This window comes from Octopus bimaculoides, chromosome 17 (genome assembly GCF_001194135.2).
Source record: "Octopus bimaculoides isolate UCB-OBI-ISO-001 chromosome 17, ASM119413v2, whole genome shotgun sequence".
NCBI lineage: Eukaryota > Metazoa > Mollusca > Cephalopoda > Octopoda > Octopodidae > Octopus > Octopus bimaculoides.
Window position 1 is genome coordinate 10,807,894 of NC_068997.1, and position 10,504 is coordinate 10,818,397.

A 10,504-nucleotide genomic window follows, 5' to 3' on the forward strand; every position below is an offset into this window, starting at 1 on the left:
TTTTAAATAAGTTCTCCACCAATAATGGTGCTTACATACCGATGGGCTTGGTAAAAATTATTAATTATTAATTGTTGATGTATTAATGAATTAATAAATTGATAATCCTTTACCCTTTTAATTTGTAATAATTATATATATATATATATATATATATATACGTACATGAATGGTAGATATTTTATTGATTTCAGTCGGAATTCATAGAAAATTAGAAATCTACAAGTCTCTCGTAAATCACCTAGTCTGAATTTCTATAATTAATTCCAGTCGACATTAATTTCGAGCCAATTGTCGTGTTTCTAAAAAGCTACGAATTGTAAGGAAAGTTCTTAGCTGTTGGAGAGAATAGTAGTCATCGTATGACGTATAGACAAAGGAAAATGTAAGTAACGGGCAAGCTAAAATCTTCAAAAATGACGTCGGATAATATATTTACACTTCGACAAAACATTTTCTTTCTTCAACAGATAAATTGAAGTGAATAAAAAAAAGAGGGAAAATTTGCCATTGGAAACATGATGGATAATCTAGACGTCGAAATTTTAATGTGTAGCCAGACATTCGAGATACAGTGATTGACAGAGAGTATTCGTCTGGTTACCTTTATCTGTATAAATTCAAGCAGATCGATATTCAGGACAAGATGGGGCTTCCGGACTGGATATGCGAACTGTGTGGGCTTATATAACTTTAAACAAATAATTGGTCAGTGGCTGTATGGAGATAGCTTATGATGGCGGTGGGATTGGATAAATCGATTAAATCGAGCTCAGTATACATCAAATGTAATGAAGAAAAATAGTTTTTATGACATATTTAGTGAATAATAGGGAACTGCAAACCAAGCACATTACAATCAGATAACCCATACAAAAGTGGATCATCTCGTTGGTCGAATGAAATGCTAGAAATAACAACCTCCCTCAAAGGACATATTTTCATTAAGACGGTATGTTTATGTTTGAAACGTGTTATCATAGGTATACTCAATGAAGGTTGATAGAAGAAACGGTAACAGCAATAACCTCGGTATTTTATAGATACCTAAACAGTAAATACTACAAGTTTGATATGTGCCTCTGAGCAATATTTGGTGTGTGTGTACGTGTGCGTTATTTTATATTCTGAAGTTCATTAAGTGCTATGCAAAAACGAATTCTTTAGGGAGAAATTTAAGACCTACTCAGTTATTAATTCACCAGTGATGCTATGCTTATCAGAGCTTCGAAATGTTAATGCTTATTACTTTGTAAAAAATCAGTAGATTGGTAGAACCGCTCAGCTGAAACAACGATTATAGGACTTGTGGTATTTTGTGACGTCCATTTCTATTTAGAATTCAAAAGCCGTAGACGTTCACTTTACAGTTAGCTATTATCTTGCGTCCACTTTGGCGTTTCTCAAAGGAAATACGAATTACAGGTGAGAAATCAACAAAATAGGTTCTAGCGGAATACTGGGTCAAATTTGATAAACTACGCTTCTTGAAATATGTGACGATTTGGGTATAATTTAGAGATTATTATATAACCCGGAGAACAGAGTCTCAACAATGCCCTTTACCGCTTCTTAGAATATAATCCTTTGTATTATAGGCACAAGGCCTGAAGTTTTTGCGGAGGAGATTAGTTGATTACATCGACCCCAGAATTTCTCTGGTACTTAATTTCTTGATCCCGAAAGGACAAAAGGGCTTCGTAAAATATAATGTGGAATATACTGTCAAATCTCCTTTTCAGTTTCGGGTGGCTGATTTAAAACGTAATATAAACAGTATTGACATTCTGTCGGTTTTTCAGTTCTGGGGAGAAATAATACGTGGGAACTCTTCAATACAATGAAAGAAAACAAACGATTGCATAAAGTAGCTTTGTTAAAAGAATTTTTTGCGACGTGCTAGTTCAGATGTAAGCAGGCTATGCGGGCCATACAAAATGTCAAGGTAACGAAACACCACAGTAACGCTCGATTAGTTGTAATGTGTTACAGCCACTATTAAAGGCTGAACATTCGGCACTAGTGAGCAAGGGGGAGTGTTTGCAATGCAATATTAGTGTCTAAAGTGTCAAATGAATATGCTATTATGTCATATTCGAATCTTGTAACCAGTCAGTGTATAGATTTTCGGTAAGTAATCATAACTATATCATATACATGCATTTACCATCGGAAATTAGTAGGGATATTGTGAAGCGTGGCATTTGTAGCTTTTTTGATAAAATTCTTTTAGTAGTCTGTTGATTAAAATAGTGCAAGCTTAGAGTAAGTTTTCTTGATTACATAGAGATGATACTTGTACAAGGAAGCGGAATGCAAAGCTGAAGTAAAATATTTTAGAAACGACTAACAGCAACTATATTCGTTGTTGATTTACAGAATAAAGAGTTTAGATTATTATAACCGAAGACTGTTAAAATCCAATGTTTATGAAGCGTAGGATGGATAAAGGGTTATACTGTGATAAGAGGATCTGTAATTAAATCAGCGACCCAAGTGCTGGGAGAGGGATCAAACATATAATTAGAAAAGTTAGATAATATGCTTCTATATTAGAAACTGCCAAAATCACATCAGTTATATCAGAAGTAAATTCTCTTTCGTGAAATTTTCAAGTATACTATTGAGGAATCTCGAGTATTTCAGCGTAGAAGGAAACTGCAGTAAATAGTAGTACTCTACCCTTGCACGTTTCACCTGTAATCTGGGAGTCTGTACACGCGATACTCAAAAAGAAACGCTATTGGCCTGACATTTATCTTGCGGGTACTGTGGTTGGGAGTAAAGTCTATCTCGTTCGTGTTTTACTTTAAATATACGCAGTTTTGTTCGTTTATGTCTTTTTTTGTTAGTGTTATTTCCTGACGTTTTTTTTTCAGAAAAGAAAAATGCGGCCATTATTTATGAACATTTTGGTTTTCATTAGCTGTGTTATAGTTTGAAAATATTTATGCTTATATGAATACTTTAATAATATATTTATTAAAAAAATAGATTAAAATATAGAATTCAGATTTTTGAATAATGTAGACAATCAATGAGTCTGTCCTATCTTTTCGAACATTACGCTGGCATACTTGTTTCTATATATTTCCAATTACTTTGGCAATCAATTTCTTCACAAATCGTCAATATTAAAATGTTCTATATTATATTTGATTTTAGATTTACATTTGTGGTAAACCATTTTACCATTTTTTTTCGTTCAGAGCAGCTCTAATAGACAATGTTCATAGTCTACTTCATTCTATGCATTTTTTTTTACTTGCTAGTTAATCCTTGCTCATATTTCTTCTGTAAAATACTTTCCTCATATTTCTTTTGTGAAATGCCATTGATTGTTGATGGAAATCATTAAAATACTTTACAGCATATCTCTTCAATCATCCTAACGTAATCTCGTTTCTTTAAATTAGGTGCTTCTTTTCTTTTAAACAATGTTGGAAACAATATTGGCGCCTGCGTTAGATAAAAATCTATGAAAAACGGACAGACACGTTATTGAATTATAAGGAAGAGTAAGTGTAGTATTTTTTCTTTTACCTTTCCTTTGATAATCACTGGATTTTATAATGATGAATTATTCGTATATGTTTATTTCAAACTTAGAATAGATTTTAAACTCATTGATTTTATGCTAAGCATCGGAAATTGCATTAGTAAATAAACTAATGGGTCTAGTAAGTATTCTATAGTCTAGCCATGTGTATCATATATTTTCATGTATGTGTAACATGCCTGTATATGTGCGAGAAAATATATTGATCAGCGAATTCATGAGTGTTTAGTAACCATTTTAAGATTTTGTTCGAAGATTGTATGTTGTTTTCTTTTATTAGGAATGAAAGATTAGTAAATGATACAATTGTTCAATACTTTTTTTGTTTTTCTGGAGAGGGGAAGGTGTCAGGTATAGAAGAAGAGTCGTTATCATTGAAAGAGCAGTAAATCTATAACGACAAACGCTGTTGTTACGACGATATTTGGCTGTCTTCCAAGCGTCATTGCAACATTTGACCACTTTCAAACGCACCTCCATGTCTCCGCAATGATACTTATCTCATTCTATATCTGAACCCATACGAACCAATTTCAGACGGGAAAGAATACTAATCCCCTAGTGGGTCTGTTGTTAATCATTCTGTGTCTAAAAGTGATTGCTATAATGCCTACTATGAATTTAAAGAATGTCCTAGCCGGTGAGCGATAAGATATTTCAGGGTTATAGCTTGTTGCAAATATCGTGGCACTCCGTCGCAAACGACGACGAGGGTTCCAGAAGTTCCGATTAACGGAAAAGCCTGCTCGTTAAATTAACTCCACAGACACGTGTACCCATAAGGTAGTTCTCGCGGAGATTCAGCGTGACACAGAATGTGACAAAGCTGGCCCTTTGATATACAGGTGCAACAGAGACAGGAAGAAAGAGAGAGAGAAAGTTGTGGTGAAAGAGTACATCAGGCACCCTCTGCTGGAGCCTCGTGGAACTTTAGGTGTTTTCGCTCAATAAACGCTCGCAATGTCCGGTCTGGGAATCGAAACCGCGATCCTACGACCGCGAGTCCGCTGCCCTAACCACTGGTCCATTGCACCTCTACGTTGCAAATATATGAAGAATTTGTAGCATTAAACTATACACCTTGAAACTTGATCTCCATTCGTACAAACATTAAATATACCGACGTTGCTGTTCAAAGCAGATTATATGTATACTCTTTCTTCACTAAACCCTGTAGTGTTATGTTGAGTATGAAATATAAAGAGAAAATTTCAAAATTCTTTATTTGCTGTTTAATAATGTAAGACCAAGCTCTGGCCACGACCTGGACGGTCAACCTGAGGAATGAGCAAGTGTCTCCGCTGTGCCGGATCTGCTATAGAGTAGATGAAACCATTGCTCATATCACGAACGAATGCCCTAAACTTGCGCAAAACCACTTCAGGTTGTAGCGACACGACCAGGTAGCCGAAGTGCTACATTGGAAATTGTGCAAAAAGTGGGGGCTAGAGAGAGGCAAAACGTGATATGAGCTCAAAACGCAGAGAGTGGCAGAGTCTGAGACTAGCAAAATCCTCTAGGTTTTTTCATTCGAAACAGATCAGGTACTAGAGCATAACAGACAGGAGCTAGTGGTGGTGGTCAAGGTGTGCCACATATGCTATATAATTGATGTTACATGCCCCTTTGACTCACGAATAGGCAAGAAGGAAAGCGAAAAGATAGATAGATACAGCCCTCTTAAGTACGAAATAGCCCGGCTATGGAAAATGAAAGTGAAGATAGGGCCAATTATTGTTGGGTCTTTAAAACAGTATCAGAAGGCATCAAGAGGAATATAAAGGAAACTGGAAGAAAGTACCCAGCAGAATTGTTACAGAAGGTTTGTCTCTTTGGCGCGGCCAGAATAATCAGGAAAGTATTAAATAGCTGAAAAGAAAGAGTAGCGTGGTACTGTAGGCTGCTGGTAGCAAGCCCAATACGCATGCAATACTGCAGGAGCTGCAACAAAACCTGTGATAAAGAGAAAAAAATAACAGTATACCAGGAAATAAAAAAATAGAAGAAATTCAAAAAATAGTGCTCATGGAAACTGCTCATATCGTACGAATAATATAGTCTAAGTAATCCCCCAAATATTTTAATCTGTAAACATTGTCAAAGTACTTTTTAATGGACATAATAGCAAACATCTTTGACTGTCATCTTAACATGACATTATCACCTTATGCTCGAATTACTTTTAAAACAAGCTTTTAATTTTCTTATGTTTTGACAAGCATTCTCTAGAACAATTCTCTAGGGGAAAAAAACAAAAATATGGCACCCTAGACAAAACACCGCCTTGAACTTCTAACTTGTTGTCTCTTTAGGGCTCTGGCTCAAAGTCGGAGTCAACAAAGTAAAAACCAAACATATAATGACAATAATAATAATGGTTCCATATTTTGGCATAACGCCAGCAAGATCGGGGATTGGGGGAAGTCGATTACATCGACTCCAATACTCAATTGATACTGATTTTATCAATTCAAAGAGATGAAAGGCAAAGTCGTCTCCGGTCGAATTTGAGGTCAATAGGTAAAGATATACGAAATACCGCTAAGTATCTTACCTCGCTTGATAACGATTCTGATAGCACGCTACCCTAATAATAATAATAATAATAATAATAATAATAATAATAATAATAGTAATAATAGCAATGGTTTCAAATTTTGCCACAAGGGCAGCAATTTTGGAGAACTGGATCAAATGATACATCGACCCCGGATAATGATAATGTTGATAATGAGGTTGATAATGATGACCATGATAAAGATGATGATGATGATGCTGCTGATATTGATGAAAATGATGATCATCATCATGGTTATCTAAAAGGAACTGGAATTCAAACTCGAACTGTCGAGAAATTTGAGAACGACGCTTGAAATTTGAGGAGATTTATTGTCGCCAAAACTCAAGATAAACTAACTAATTTGCATGCACGTGCGAAATAATGATGATTATAATACTGCTGCTGCTGTTGACGATGATGATTATGATGATGATGATGATGATACGAAGAAAATGATTGTAAATCCTCGTTGCTTATAAAAGTCAATAAAACGTGAAGACCGATAGTGTTATTCTGCTTGAAGGAACCATTGAACTGATTAAAGTTGCACTAATTCAATCAGAATATCTCGTGTACTGATTCCCGTTCACGAATATTCAATTAGGAAGAAAACCTATATTTGATGTGTTAGATAATATGAAATAAATACCTTTGATGGTAATTTTCTATTTGATGTTTTAGTATACTCTACATTACTTGAACCTAATCATCACTGAGACATGCTTAATAAAAGGACAAAATCATAGAAAATAGCTGTAAAGCAGTGAGCTGATTAAATCGTCATTCACACGTACTCAAAAGTTAATTAGATCTCATTATACGATTAAGGAGTCGTAGGTCCATGAATTAGTGGATACATGCATTCTACAAACACCATAAAATAAGTATTTTAATGTTTTACCCGGTGAACGATACTCTATATGTGCAATATTCCTGCTTCAGATATTACTTAACGAACATCGTCCTACTGTCTTAGAAAATGATCCGTTCGATAATATACGAGGGCGTGTTGAAAAGTTCCTGGTACTGAGTAAAAGGATATACAGGAGGATCAGTTAATTATGATTTTATTCAACATATCCCCCTCTCAGATTCACACACTTATTGCAGTGCTACTTTAGTTTTTCTCACCCCTGTAAAACGAACTCGTATTTATACAAAACTTCAAAAGATTGGATGGTCGAAGCTGTAAATTCTTAATATATTTTCATAATTTTGTGACATTACTGCAGATTAAATTGCAACAAGAACAATAACTATTCGTATAATACCATCAACACATCTAAGCTGGCAGAACGGTTAGCACGTCGGCCCAAATGCTTTGTGACATTTTGTCCCTTTTTATATTCGGAGTTCAAATTTCACCGAGGTCAGCTTTACCATTCATCCTTTTAGATTCGATTAAGTAACTAACAGTTGAGCATTGAGATTGCTGTAATTGATGAGCCCTCTCCAACAAAATTTCGTGCTTGGTGCATATTGCAGACAAGATACTACCAAGAACGCATACGAAAAGAAAGACTATATATATATATATATATATATATATATATATATATATATATATATATATACATATATACATACATGTATATACATACATACATGTATATATATGTATATGTATGGAGCTTAAAACAATAAGTTTCAATAAAGATAGAACATTTGCTGATGAATTAGTGTGCTAATTAATGAGATTCTTACATATTGCTAAAATGTTCAGGTAAGTCGAACATGTTTTCTATAATCTTTGCCCATCTTGATTATATATCAAAGATTAAAGGGGAAAATTATTATTGCGAGAAGTGATATTTTAGCTTACATGAAGACGCAGAATATCGATTTTTTTTTCGCACAGGTGTAAAACCAAGAACATACAGAGGTGCTGAATTTTTTCTTAATGCAACATCAACAATATCCTCGTTTGTCAGCGTTTTGCAATCACCGATTCAATGCACTTTCTTTTACAGGGTGAAACATAAGCACATACATAGATACAAACATGCAAACATACACACAAACATACCTACCTATCTCCCTACCTACCTACATACATTCGTGCATATATACATACACACGTACAAACATACAAGCAGCCATGACTGGGTTCTCCTGCTTGCGTGGCATAGCGTAATGTTCAGTTGGCAGACGTACGGCCTTCCAGCAACCAACCTCCTAACCGGCCATGTTCAGTCTGATGCCCCGTGGGAAGTTGAATGGTGGGAAAAATGTCGCCATTACTAGTGATCTTTCCAAACACCATGATGTTGATTGGATGTTTGATTTTTATCACTCTCGGTACATGTTTTGGGGACATGGCAACACAACGCTTGTTCTGTGTGTTCACCGTTTGAGCCTGGCAGAAATATTTCTCGTCCGAGAAAGACCAAGGCATGTTCGATTGGAAGGGATGCTTGAGCCTGTTGAAAAACTTCGCAGTGCAGTCTTTCCTCATGTCCTTAATGGCTTGGGATATAAAGTGGCCCTTTCTCATCGTATATCAGAAATACTGAATGTCATCATGCACTACCTGCCTTATAAGAAACTCTGACACTTCCACGTCCCTGACGATGGACCTGATAGACTTGGAACGCGACAATTTACCTATTGCACCCTATATTTAACGATGGGACGGTTTCAGTTTCCGTCCACAAAATCCGTTCACACCCTTTCGGTCCGCCCACGGTAGAACAAAAGACATTTGCCTAAGGTGCTATGCAGAGGGACTGAACCCGGCACCATGTGGTTGAGAAACAAGCTTTTAGCACACAGCCACACCTGCGCCTATATATATAATCCAATTTATAAAATAGTTTAAATATTTACATTCAAAAAGATAATAAATCTAACTTAAAGATAATATGAATGATATTGTCAGGCAAAGAGATGTTTTAGTCACTGTAGCTATGTATGTCTTCTTGTTCAGACGTATTGAATGATATATGTATGCTTATATGTGTTTGTGTATATATGTATATATATATATATATATATATATATATATATATATATACATATATGTATATATATATACATATATACATATATATGTATATATATATATATATATATATATATATACACATATATGTATGTATGCATGTATGTGTGTATGTGTGTATGTATGCATGCATGTATGTATGTATGTGTGTATGAATATTAATTTTAGAATTAACATAAGGCAAATTATAGAATAATTTTTGTGTTTACATTCACAACGATCTTAAACTTTCGGATTTTAAGTTTTGTATTTCTATAACTTGTCACAGGCACTTTATTAACTTATACTGAATGTCATTTAATCCAGAAAAAAAAGAAAATACAGAAAAAATTCAGCATCCCGTTAAACCGAAGGATATAATCAGTTGAAGAAATATTTTAGTTATTGCAGCGTGAGTTTGCGATGGATTACTATAATTAAGTAGCGTAATCCAATTAATCTCACACTATCCATAAAGTCAATGGTTCATGAAGGGAAGAAAAGAATTATACTTTTTGTTGAAAGATTTCAATAGCTACTGTGGGTAAAGTTATTATTTCACTGAAAATATAAAAAAACAAAAACAAAAGCAAAAGAAAAAATATGTGGAAATTTTATAAAATAATCTAATCTTTTCCTTTTGTTATTTTGTTTATAGATTTTTAAACATTAATTTGAAATTTTTTCATTTGTTTATTGAATCTTATTGTTTTGATTTCAGGAAATTTATCGATTTCTTTTTCTCACAAAATTGATTTTTTTCTGGAAACATTGAATCGAAATTTATGATAATATTTGGTAACGAGTTTTTATTATCTTGGAATATCTCATGTGTTTATAGAATTATCAACAGCATATGGGAATTGCTATTGCATGAGAAATAAGGGATAGGAGATTATGAACAAGAAAATAAGAACATGATAATCAATAATATTCTATGCCTCATATACCATTTTTTAAAATTATGAGTGTTAAAAATCTTTAAGATGTAAAATAAATTTTAAGTTTGCAGAATGTTATGTGAAAATCATTCCATTAGTCACAACATTTAAATCATGTTACCTGAAAGCAAATCAAAACTCCATAAGATCTAAATACATACTTCTCCATGATTGCCCGACAAGTATTCTGAATAACACACAAACACACACGCACATACATACACATATTTATAAAGGTCAAAGCCTATGTAAAGATAGTATCCTTCGTTGGTTGATGCAAAATATATGGCCACTCCTCAAATACTGGTTCCTGCCCTATATATATATATATATATATATAGATAGATAGATATATAGGGCAGGGAATCGTAAATTAGTAGTTTGTAGTTTGGAATCAGTAGTTCTTTGACTGCTATTTCTGAATTCTCAGTATGTTGGAGAAGCAGGCTTCTTCTAATCTCTGT